General features: G+C 37.1%; 1 long non-coding RNA gene across 1 annotated transcript; it reads right to left on the minus strand.

Moving 5' to 3' along the window:
• Positions 1–5,164: 5,164 nt before the first annotated feature.
• Positions 5,165–8,659, minus strand: LOC125473722. The gene is made up of 4 exons (XR_007255521.1): positions 8,477–8,659; positions 8,313–8,384; positions 5,666–7,706; positions 5,165–5,407 (listed from the first exon to the last, which is right to left on the minus strand). It is a non-coding gene; the product is annotated as an uncharacterized LOC125473722 (long non-coding RNA).
• Between the last annotated feature and the right edge of the window lie 1,578 nt (positions 8,660–10,237).

The following is a 10,237-nucleotide window of genomic DNA, read 5'->3' on the forward strand; positions in this document are numbered from 1 at the left end:
TCTTGTGCAATTGGGAGCACCAATGTAAGAGATTTATGGGTGGGTCTTCAAGACTAATTTCCACAATTACAAAGACTTCCATTTTCAGTCTGACTTACAAATTATCAAGAAAGGGGCTGATTCTGTAAGTCAATATCTTCAGTGCATCAAGGAGGCTAGAGATTATCTCTCTGCAGCAGGGGTTACTTTTGTTGATGAGGACATTGTTATCTTGGCTTTAAATGGTATTCCAGCTAAATATAACATGTTCCAGTGTGTTATTCGTGTTCATGAAAGTGTGATTTCACTTGAGGAGTTTCATGCCCTGCTCTGTTGCTTGCTGAGGAAGCAATTATTGAGAGTAACTCTTCTGTCTATTTTCCCACTACTTTGCTGGCTCAAAATCAAAGTCACAATGGTGGTTCTAGGTTTTCCTATTGGAATTCTAATGGTACTTTTGGGTTCCAAAATGGCAGTAATGGTTTTAACAATGGAAATCACAGTGGGAATTCTGGGCAGTCCAACTTTTTTCAATCGTGGCAATCGTTCCAAATACAAAAGCAAAGGGAAATCGAATAATCAGGGGAACATACATTACAATAATCAAGGCTAGAGGTACTGTAGTTCCAAACCTATTGTTCATGATTATGCTCCTGGTATTCTTGGAAATTCTTCTCAGTTCAATTGTGTTGCCTTATCTACTAATGTTGTTTGTCAATTGTGTTCCCAACAAGGTTATTCGTCTGTCAATTGTGCTTATATAGAGATGCTGAATCTTCTGAGTCCTATTAGATTTGTGATACAACCAATCACGCTGCCAAGACATGTTTCTATAGAAACAAAGCCAAGATTTCTGGATCACAGATGACTGCCATGAATGCAATATCCTCATTTTTTTAATACTATGCCTCATGTGATGAATAATATGTCTTCTTGATGAATATGCAATCTTCTCAGTTGCCAATTTATATAAATGCGTCATCTTCTTATAATATGCTATCTATGCCATCTTCTTCATCAAATTCAGCATCACCATAACTATCGTTGACAAATTCTGGTGCTACCAATCATTTGACTAATGATTTGCACAATTTTTCATTGGCTTATCCATATCCTCATAATGACACACTACAAACAGCAAATGGTGAAGGTTTATCAATCACTCATTTTGGCCATTCCACTTTCAAAATTCCTATGTAGTCTATCAAATTAAATTTTGTTCTTTATATTCCTAGAATAACTCTTAACTTGCTGTCAGTTCACAGAATTTTCTTGGACAATAATTGTTGGTTCATATTTGATGCATTTTGTTTTTGGATTCAGGATAAGGCCACAGGGAGAATCATATTGACACGCCCCGACCCCGATATTCCCTGAATACCAGGATGGGCACGTTACGAAAGTGGACTGACACCTATATCGTATTTATTATATAGATCTCTGTCCCATCTTGTCTGCACACCTACATACACTTTTACCTGATGTACACACACACACACACACACGTATACTTATTTACCATGTATATTTCCTGCTTACACATATAATCCACAATGCTAGACTGCACACCTAGTCAGCATATCTAATCTGCACACCTATATATACATATATTACACACACACACACACACACACACACACACCCCGACACACTTGCTTCTTTCACTCTCTCTCTCTCTCTCTCTCTCTCTCTCTCTCTCTCTTTATAAACATATTTATAAAAAGAGAGTTTAGTCGGTACCACTAGTAGCCGTGCATTAGAGAGACCATATTTGTCTTCATCGTTTTTTTTTTTTTTACCTATTCGATCTCAGATTTTCGATCTTGGATGGGTCTTTGCCCATCCGATCTTGGGTTTTCTTTTCCCAGATTTTCGATCTTGGATGGGTCTTTGCCCATTCGATCTTGGGTTTTCTTTTCCCACTTGATCTTAGACTTCTAATCTTGGTTGGGTCTCTGCCCATCCGATCTTGGGTTTTCTTTTCCCACTCGATCTTAGATTCTCGATCTTGATTGGGTCTCTGCCCATCTGATCTTGGGTTTTCTTTTCCCACTTGATCTTAGATTCTCAATCTTGATTGGGTCTCTGCCCATCCGATCTTGGGTTTTCTTTTCCCACTCGATCTTGTGTTTTCGATCTTGATTCGATCCTCATCCCTTGGTTTAAGATTTGAATGAAATGCAACTTTATTTATCAAACAATAGGGAGATGTCAACAAACATCCAAGGATACAACCTTTGACATGCAAGGAAGATAAAATGGGATTTACCTTTCAACATTGCTGGAAACAGAAATTTAAATACAGAAAACATAAACACAAAAAGCTAAATGTGGTACTTTCTCAAATGAATTGCGTTCTATGGGTGCGGCACATACTGACCTGTTTCAACGTGCCTGAGTTTATAAGCTCATTTTCCGAAGGCTTCGGTCACCTCGTATAGTCCTTCCCATATGCGTCCAAGTTTCCCTGCATTCAAATCTTTTGTGTTTTCCATGACCTTTCTCAATAACCATTCTCCAACCCTGAATCTTTTCAACTTGACCCGTTTATTGAAGTAAGCAGCAACTTGGTTCTGGTAGTTCGCAAGTCATAGTGCGGCAATTTCTCTTTGTTCCTCGACTAAGTTGTGGGTTTCAAGGTAGGCACAGTAGTGCCCGCTGAAGATGCAGCAATAGTGGTTGTGGCCTGCTTTGATTGGATAAGTTCTTCTTCCTCTAGTCTGATAATTCCATCAGCCCGAGCCATCACCTCCCTCATGTCTAATAGTGAAATTTCGATTAATGACCTACGCATCTTTGTTCCGGGCAACACCCTTTCTCGGAATGCCAAAGACGCAGTGTGAGAATTACATTCTTCTAGGGTGGACATCTCTTCCCTGAACCTAGTCACATAGCTTTTAAGGCTTTTGCTAACATTTTGTTTGGTGCTGAACAAGATCATAACATCTTTTCTTGGCCTTCGTTTGCAAACATATTGAGATATGAATGCCTCACATAGCTCCGTAAAACTTCCGATAGACCTCAGTTTTAGTTGTCTGAACCAAGTTAAAGATGATCCCGAAAGACTTGAGGGGAACAACTTGCACATAAGGGCCTCGTCGTCTCCTTCGAGCGCGATCTGCTATTGGAAGTGGTAAATATGCTCAACGAGATCAATTGTGCCTTTAAACAACTTGAACTTTGCTTGGGTGAACTTGGCGGGTTTTTTAGCTTTCAGGATGTCCTTCATGAATGGTGATTTATGAATCCCTCTGGCCGCTTCTAAAGTAAGTTCCGCCGGGGTTTGTAGCTTGTATCCCTTCACAATCTTCTCAATTTGTTCTCGCAAATCAACATCTTTTACTTTTTTCGATCCTTTTCCCTTGTGATCCTCTTCGCCATGATTTTTTGTCACCTTAACACGGTTGCTGAATGGCGTACTACTAAAGCTCCCCTTCTTATCTTCCTCTTCTGTACGCTGTCTCATGGTGCCGGCTACATTTTCCACTGCGTTTCTTGCCTCAGCCTTCTTCAATGCCTCATCGGCTGTCTTTTTTGTTTCTCACAATTCCTTTGTTAGCCTTCTAAATTGTTCCAAGGCGAGACTGGGTTCAATATTTTAGGAATGAGACCTCGCATGCACCAATCGAGTCTTTGCATCTCTAGAGGGATTCAGAACCTCTTGTGCGGATGCAGTCATGTTTGTAGCTTGATTTTGTTTTTTTTCCCATAGACGGCGCCAACTGTTGGAGCGAGATCCCTCACAAGAAGAAATGCCTCCACAGATTCGTTGACCACAATCCTCACGTTCGCCAAATCCTTCGCTAGAGATGCCCCTGAATAGTCTTCTTCTATAACTTGCCCGGGTGGTACCCACAAGAGATACTTCGACGCTCAAGTCAGTCGATTGATTTTCTATTCTCTGAATTTTCTCAGGTTCTCATTACGTACCTTGTTCTTTGGCTGCTCTCCCTATTTATAGGATTGCATGCTTGAGGATCAAGCACCACAACCAATCCTCATTTCCCACTTCTTTAGTGGTCATCTGTCATATGACTGCATGCTTTAGGAACAAGTGCCACAACCTGTCGCCCTCTCTCACTTCTCCTCCATAGTAGGGTAGTTATCTAAGCACGGTCCCTTGCGTCCGTATATTTCTTGTGGGCTTTTTACCTTGCACAACACTTTCCCCTTGGATGATTGGTAATGACCCATGAGTCGAAACCAGATTTTATCCTCCCACAGGTTCTTAATTTCTTACCCAAATCCACAAATTTGAATTAAATCTCCGCAGGCCAACTTGAAATCCATTTGAAATGACCTACACGAACATGAAATTATACATGTAGAACATTTTAGATGAATTTATGAGAAGGGTTTGATGATGAAATTGAGGAAACAACCAAATTCCAAATGAAGTTTAGACATGCATTCGGAAATTAACACTCATTAAAATGTTTTAGAGCTTACCAAAAATGTTGGGGTGGAAGTGGAAGGGAAAGAAGAGGTAGTTGGATTCCTGTTGTGGTTCGCAGGTTTTGAGTGAGATCGTGTTGTGGTTCGTCCATTTTGTGATAAGAGATGTTTAGGTTATTGGTTTGTGAGAAAGAGAGAGAGAGAAATAGAGAGATTCCAAAAGCAAATGGAACACACTTGTGTAGCAAATGGAGGACCACTGGAAGTAAATGAAAATCCTAGCTTTGTGAGAGAGAGAGAGAGAGAGAGAGAGAAAGAGAGAAAGAGAAAGAGAGAGAGAGAGAGAAGTGGAAAAGAGGAAAATTCGAGATGTAGTGGAAGCAAAGCAGTCGACGATGATCGACGTGTGGGCAGCGTGGACAAATAAGTAAATTTATTGTGCCAAGGAGGAAAAACAACGGAGAACAGAGAAGAAAATAATGGCATTTTCGACATTTTACTATTCATTAACAGTGCAAAACAGTGCCTGCAAACTGGGTTTTAGTATATGTATAATTTCCAGTTGCTTATACATGTAACCCAATCCACCCAACCCATTGTTATGTGGGTTGGGTTGGGTAGGTTTTTCGGTTTAGGCTGCATGCTATTTTTTAATAACAATTTTATTATTCTTCTTAAACAAACATTAAAAAGATTCAACCGAGTAATCAGAACTCTTGAATCCGAATTTCCTTAACAAAAAATGAACTTGAAACTTGAAATCTCAAATACTTAAATATTATACTTAAAATCCATGTTCCAAACTTCAACCATAAAAGAAAATCAACTTAACAATTCCATACTAATAAAATTCAAAAGTTAAACATGAATTAACTTATCAAGCCCAAAATTATAATAAAATTCAAAACTTTAGATAGTGGCAGTGTCCATGAGCTTTGAGCAGCAAATTTTGATAACCCTAAGCACCATGAGATGACATCTACTAATTTATTCCCAAAGTCAAGGTCCAAAGCATTCAAGAGGAGTTGCAAGCCTACAATGGATTAAAAACATTCATTAAATCAGTAAATTGATAACACAAAAGCATTGGCATTTAAATAGAAGATTAGATTTGATTAGTTCATAGAAATTGCAAAGTACTTTAACTCAACCACGTATTAATCAATGGTATCCATTTTAGATGTGGAAGCAACTAAAAGCTCTACAAAATATATACAAATGAAAATAAAACAGGTCAGAAAGTATTTACTTGAAAAATGAAAACCAAATACAAGTACAAATAGTTTATTACCTGATATGATCTGCTCATGGAGTTCCATCTCATCAATGGATGATGATTCAACTTCTGAAGAGATAGGAGATGACTTTAATTAGTTTTGTGTGAAAATCAACGCCTCTACCATCTTAGGAGTCAGGGAACTCCTATAATCATGCCCTCCAGTGCTAAAGGTAGATTCATATGCCACTATGGAAATTGGTATTACAAACACATCCCTTGCAATCTTAGCTAAAATTGGATATTTTTCCCAGTGGACCTTCCACCATTTCAAGCAATTAAATTGCTTATGCATTGGATTCTTGGGAGGTTCCAATAAGAACCTATCCACCTCACTTCTTAACTCACCACTATTTCTCTGTTTTCTTATCTTCAAAAACTGAGACAATCTTGCATCTTCAATAGAACTACCATCAACAATTTGCGTTGGTGCACTACTACTAGATGAACCAATATTCGGAGCTTGGGGAGCTTGTTCATTAGACTTCAAATAAAAGTCATAAAGCGTAACACATCTTTAACACCTTTGGTCAACTTAATCGCTTTATCTGCACTATATATAAAACTGAAGCAAAATGAAACATAATCCAATTTAAATCTTGGATCAAACACCATTGAAATAATTAGCAGTTATTAACCTTTCCCATAAAACCCCAATATTTTTCATACTTGAGTTTCATACTATTAGCCATTTTTTGCAACAAATGATCTCCACTGCTACCAAGAACTGTTAGTTCTTGTTGTATTGAACACATCTCATGAAATGCAGTATTAAAAGTCATAGTTAAAGATCCATTGAACTTGAGTGTCACATCATAAAATTTTTTTAGAAACCTAACAAAAACTGATGCATTATCCCAATCATCAGTTGTAGGAGGAATCAACCCTTTTTTTTAATCACCATCTATAAAGTAAGTAATAAAATGTCCATCATCTTCCTCCAACCTTTCAAATGCTTTTTGGAACTTAAGGGTATCAACCAACATTAAATAGGTGGAATTCCACCTTGTTGATACATCTAAAACCACAAGACCCTTAGACTCTATTTTCACACGATCCACACGCTCCTTAATTTTTTTTAGCCTTGAGGGCGAGGACCTCACATACCTGACAGCAGATCGAATTCTTAATATAGACTCATTCAATTCTTTTAACCCCTCAGACACAATCAAAATCACAATATGAGCACTACATCGTAAATGCATGTACACACCATCAAGAACAAGCACATCAGTTTTCCAATTTCTCAGTTTCCTTTTCGCATAATTAACAGCCTGATCATTTACTAAAGCATTATCAACAGTGACAGTGAACACATTTTCTATTCCCCATTCAATTAGTTTCCCAATTAATTTCCAATCACAATCAACAAAAAAAGCAGTTAAAACCATATAACTAATGTTTTGTGTAGATGTCCAGCAATCAGTGGTAAGGCAAACTCTTTGTGCATTTGTGGTCAACACATTTTTCAAAAGCCTCCTCTCATCCAAATACAATTGAAACACATCTCTTGCAATAATTCTGCGTGAGAGTGGAGTAAATTTTGGGGAACTAATACCATAGAAAAGCTTAAACCCTTCCTTCTCAACAAAGCTAAAGGGTAGCTCGTCAAGAACTATCATCTTGGTTAACCCAACCCTACAAGCTTCCTTACTAAAGCCAATTGCTATAAGGCTCCTATTACCATCTTTCCTCCCAAAGCTAAGGATTTTTTGTTTTCTGTCCTCAACCCATGAGGATACCTTTTACACTAATTAGACAAATGGTTCCACAAACTAGAGGTCCCACACTTCTTCGTATCACAAGCATAATTCTTCTTACAGTTGTTGCAAGCAGCTCTAGGATCATTGGAATCAAAAGATTCACCACCATCAACTTTGGTGAAGTGATCTCACACAGTGGACATTTTCCTACTTGCTTTTTTCTTCTTACCATTATCCACAAGTGGAGGAGGTGGCACTGACGAAGCATCAGTGTTGGTCAAAGTTTGAGAACTTACTTTTCCAGTAGCTTCAACAGACATATCTCTCGCAGCCATTGTATTCCAAAAAGCTCACTCAATCCAACAAAAGAAAATACAATATGAATGTCAAATAAATAAATAGAAAACAAATGAAAAAAAACAAAGAATAAAAACACTCTAACATGCATATAATCTGAATGTGTAGTATTGATTCAGTACATTAGTATTAGTCTATTAGATATCAAAAAAATTTGGAAATTACCAAAAGCGATATGTAATACATGAATTCACAACTATACATGAATTTACACTTACAAACTTTCTGCAAATTTCACGTTTGAAATTTCATTTAATAGTAATCAATATACTGTTAATTTAAATTTAACAAAGCGTCATTATAATTAGATAAAATCAACAAAAAAAAAAAGAAAGAAAAAAAAACAAAGCCTTCTTTCCGTTCTGAAATATGCATCCATAGGATCCCAAAAAGGGGGCAAGAGAAAAACAAGCGTAATAAGAACACAAAGAGAAGCAGCCAATACTGCTTCCTATGTGAAAAAGATTTCAAAAGCACAAATTAGGAGGACATAAAGAGCTTGAATTGCTTTTTCTTTTTGCTGACTAAGAAAATTTACAATCCTAACTACTTAAATAGATAGCAACATAGAAAGGCATAGTCTAATACAAATTAAAACTCACCAAAAGTTAAGTAGCAGCTTTCACCACAAGTTCCCAAAGCTTAACCACCCAGGAATACAAAGCCCCAGAAAACTGCACCAAAAAGAGAATCGTGTTAGAATTTCAATATAGTTGGACATGAAAATAATTTGAACAAAATTTGAGTGAAAGACTAAAATCATCACCTAAAAGCAATAGCCACTTGATCAAGAATGACAAGAACTGAGATATTAGGGATTTGGGATGCAGCGGTGCAGATAACAACAATGAAATTATAAGGTTTTTATAGACTGAGAGAAGAGGAGAAATCGATCTCAAAGAGGCCATAGAGAATAATCAGGGGTAAAATTGATTATTGCAGATTTCTAATTTCTTGATTTCTGAAATTGTCTGAGACCACCTCCAACCCTTGGAAGAAAACCTAAAATTTTTAGCCTAGAAAATTTAGGTTTTTACCCATAAACAACTTTTCTGCTCCAACCCTTCTAACCTAAAATTTTAGCCTCAGATTATTAAGGAATGAATTTAGGTTAATTTTTAATTAACTTTAAAAAAATTACGTAGACTATGCTAAATTAATTTTATGAACATTTTAACTTAAAAATATTTAAATTCCGATAAATATTGAAAAACCATTAAACCGACACTATGAAACTCATTAAACACTATGAAAGAACATGAAATGCATGAAAGAATATGAAACGCATGATACAAATGTTTTTGAAAGATGGTAGAGAGAAAAATTGGAAGAATTGTAGGAGAAAAGTGAATTTTGTGTGGATGTTTGAGCAAATACGTAGGTATTTGTAGAGTTTTTTTTAGTAAAGTTTGAGTTAAATATTTTTTTTTTAAAATTATTTTAGCCGTTGGATTTAAATTGGAGTCTTTAAATCTTTTTCTAATATTGGATTTGATCATATTAAATCTCAACCATTGGATTCAATAAATTTATAAATATAAAACTAAAAAAATTAAAGTTGAATTTGGGCAATTGGATTAGTCAACGGTCCAAAGATCCAAACTGTTGGATTAAATCAAAGAGTTGTTAGGCTCTCAATTCTCGTTCACAAGCCTTTCTATTTTGTAGACATGCCGTTGTGCATGGGACCCAGCATGTCTGGTTTGGAAAAGTTGGAGGTGTGAGATTCAAATAGGCACGTCAAATCCCATGTAGGTGGCCTCTACTAGGCGCGTTTAGTTGCACCAGTGGGGTTAAAACCTAGTATTTGGCCCAATTTTGAGTTTTAATCCAAAATCAAATTTTAGGCCAAAGGTTAGAGTGAAATGTGGTGGGTTTAGAAGCCAAATTTTGAGATTACGCCAAAGGTTGGAGTTAGTCCGAGGGTTTGAGGGAAGGAGGAGTGAAATTGGGTATGAGGGTTTGACGAAAGGAGGATATTTCAGAATTGAGAGGAAATCGCATAAATTAGCTACCATATATCTATATTCAGGTGCCCAAGTTTCGACGGGTTTGTAATATTGCAGCCCATGCTAGCTATGGATCGGGTGGCCGAATTTAAACCCAGAAATTATTTTTTTGGGCTTTTGACCGACCCAACCCAATTAATGTTGGATGGGTTGGTCGGGTTGGTCGGTTGACCCGCACAAATGCCCACCCCTGATCTTAAGGATCTAACTTGAGGTTGTTTAAGTCATATGCTGACATCTAACCTAGCTATGTGATTAGACATGTGACTTTATGTCGATCACCAGGTTTTGTGACAAAAATAATGAAATGATGGAAAATACTTTATTTGCACAATATTGTCGAAGTCCAATGTGATTAATTAGCCATAGGTTCAAGTCTCACTCAACTTCGCCATTTGAGCTAACCCAAGCAACAGCTTAATTATGACTCAATACCTACCCTCGCTTTTTTGGCTTGTGCAATGATAACATACAGGGTGCGTTTGTTACACCGGACTGTTTTGGACTGGACTAGCTTC

The sequence above is a fragment of a genome, unplaced genomic scaffold (genome assembly GCF_019419815.1).
Source record: "Pyrus x bretschneideri cultivar Hongxiangsu unplaced genomic scaffold, Pyrus_bretschneideri_v1 Contig93, whole genome shotgun sequence".
Taxonomy (NCBI): domain Eukaryota; kingdom Viridiplantae; phylum Streptophyta; class Magnoliopsida; order Rosales; family Rosaceae; genus Pyrus; species Pyrus x bretschneideri.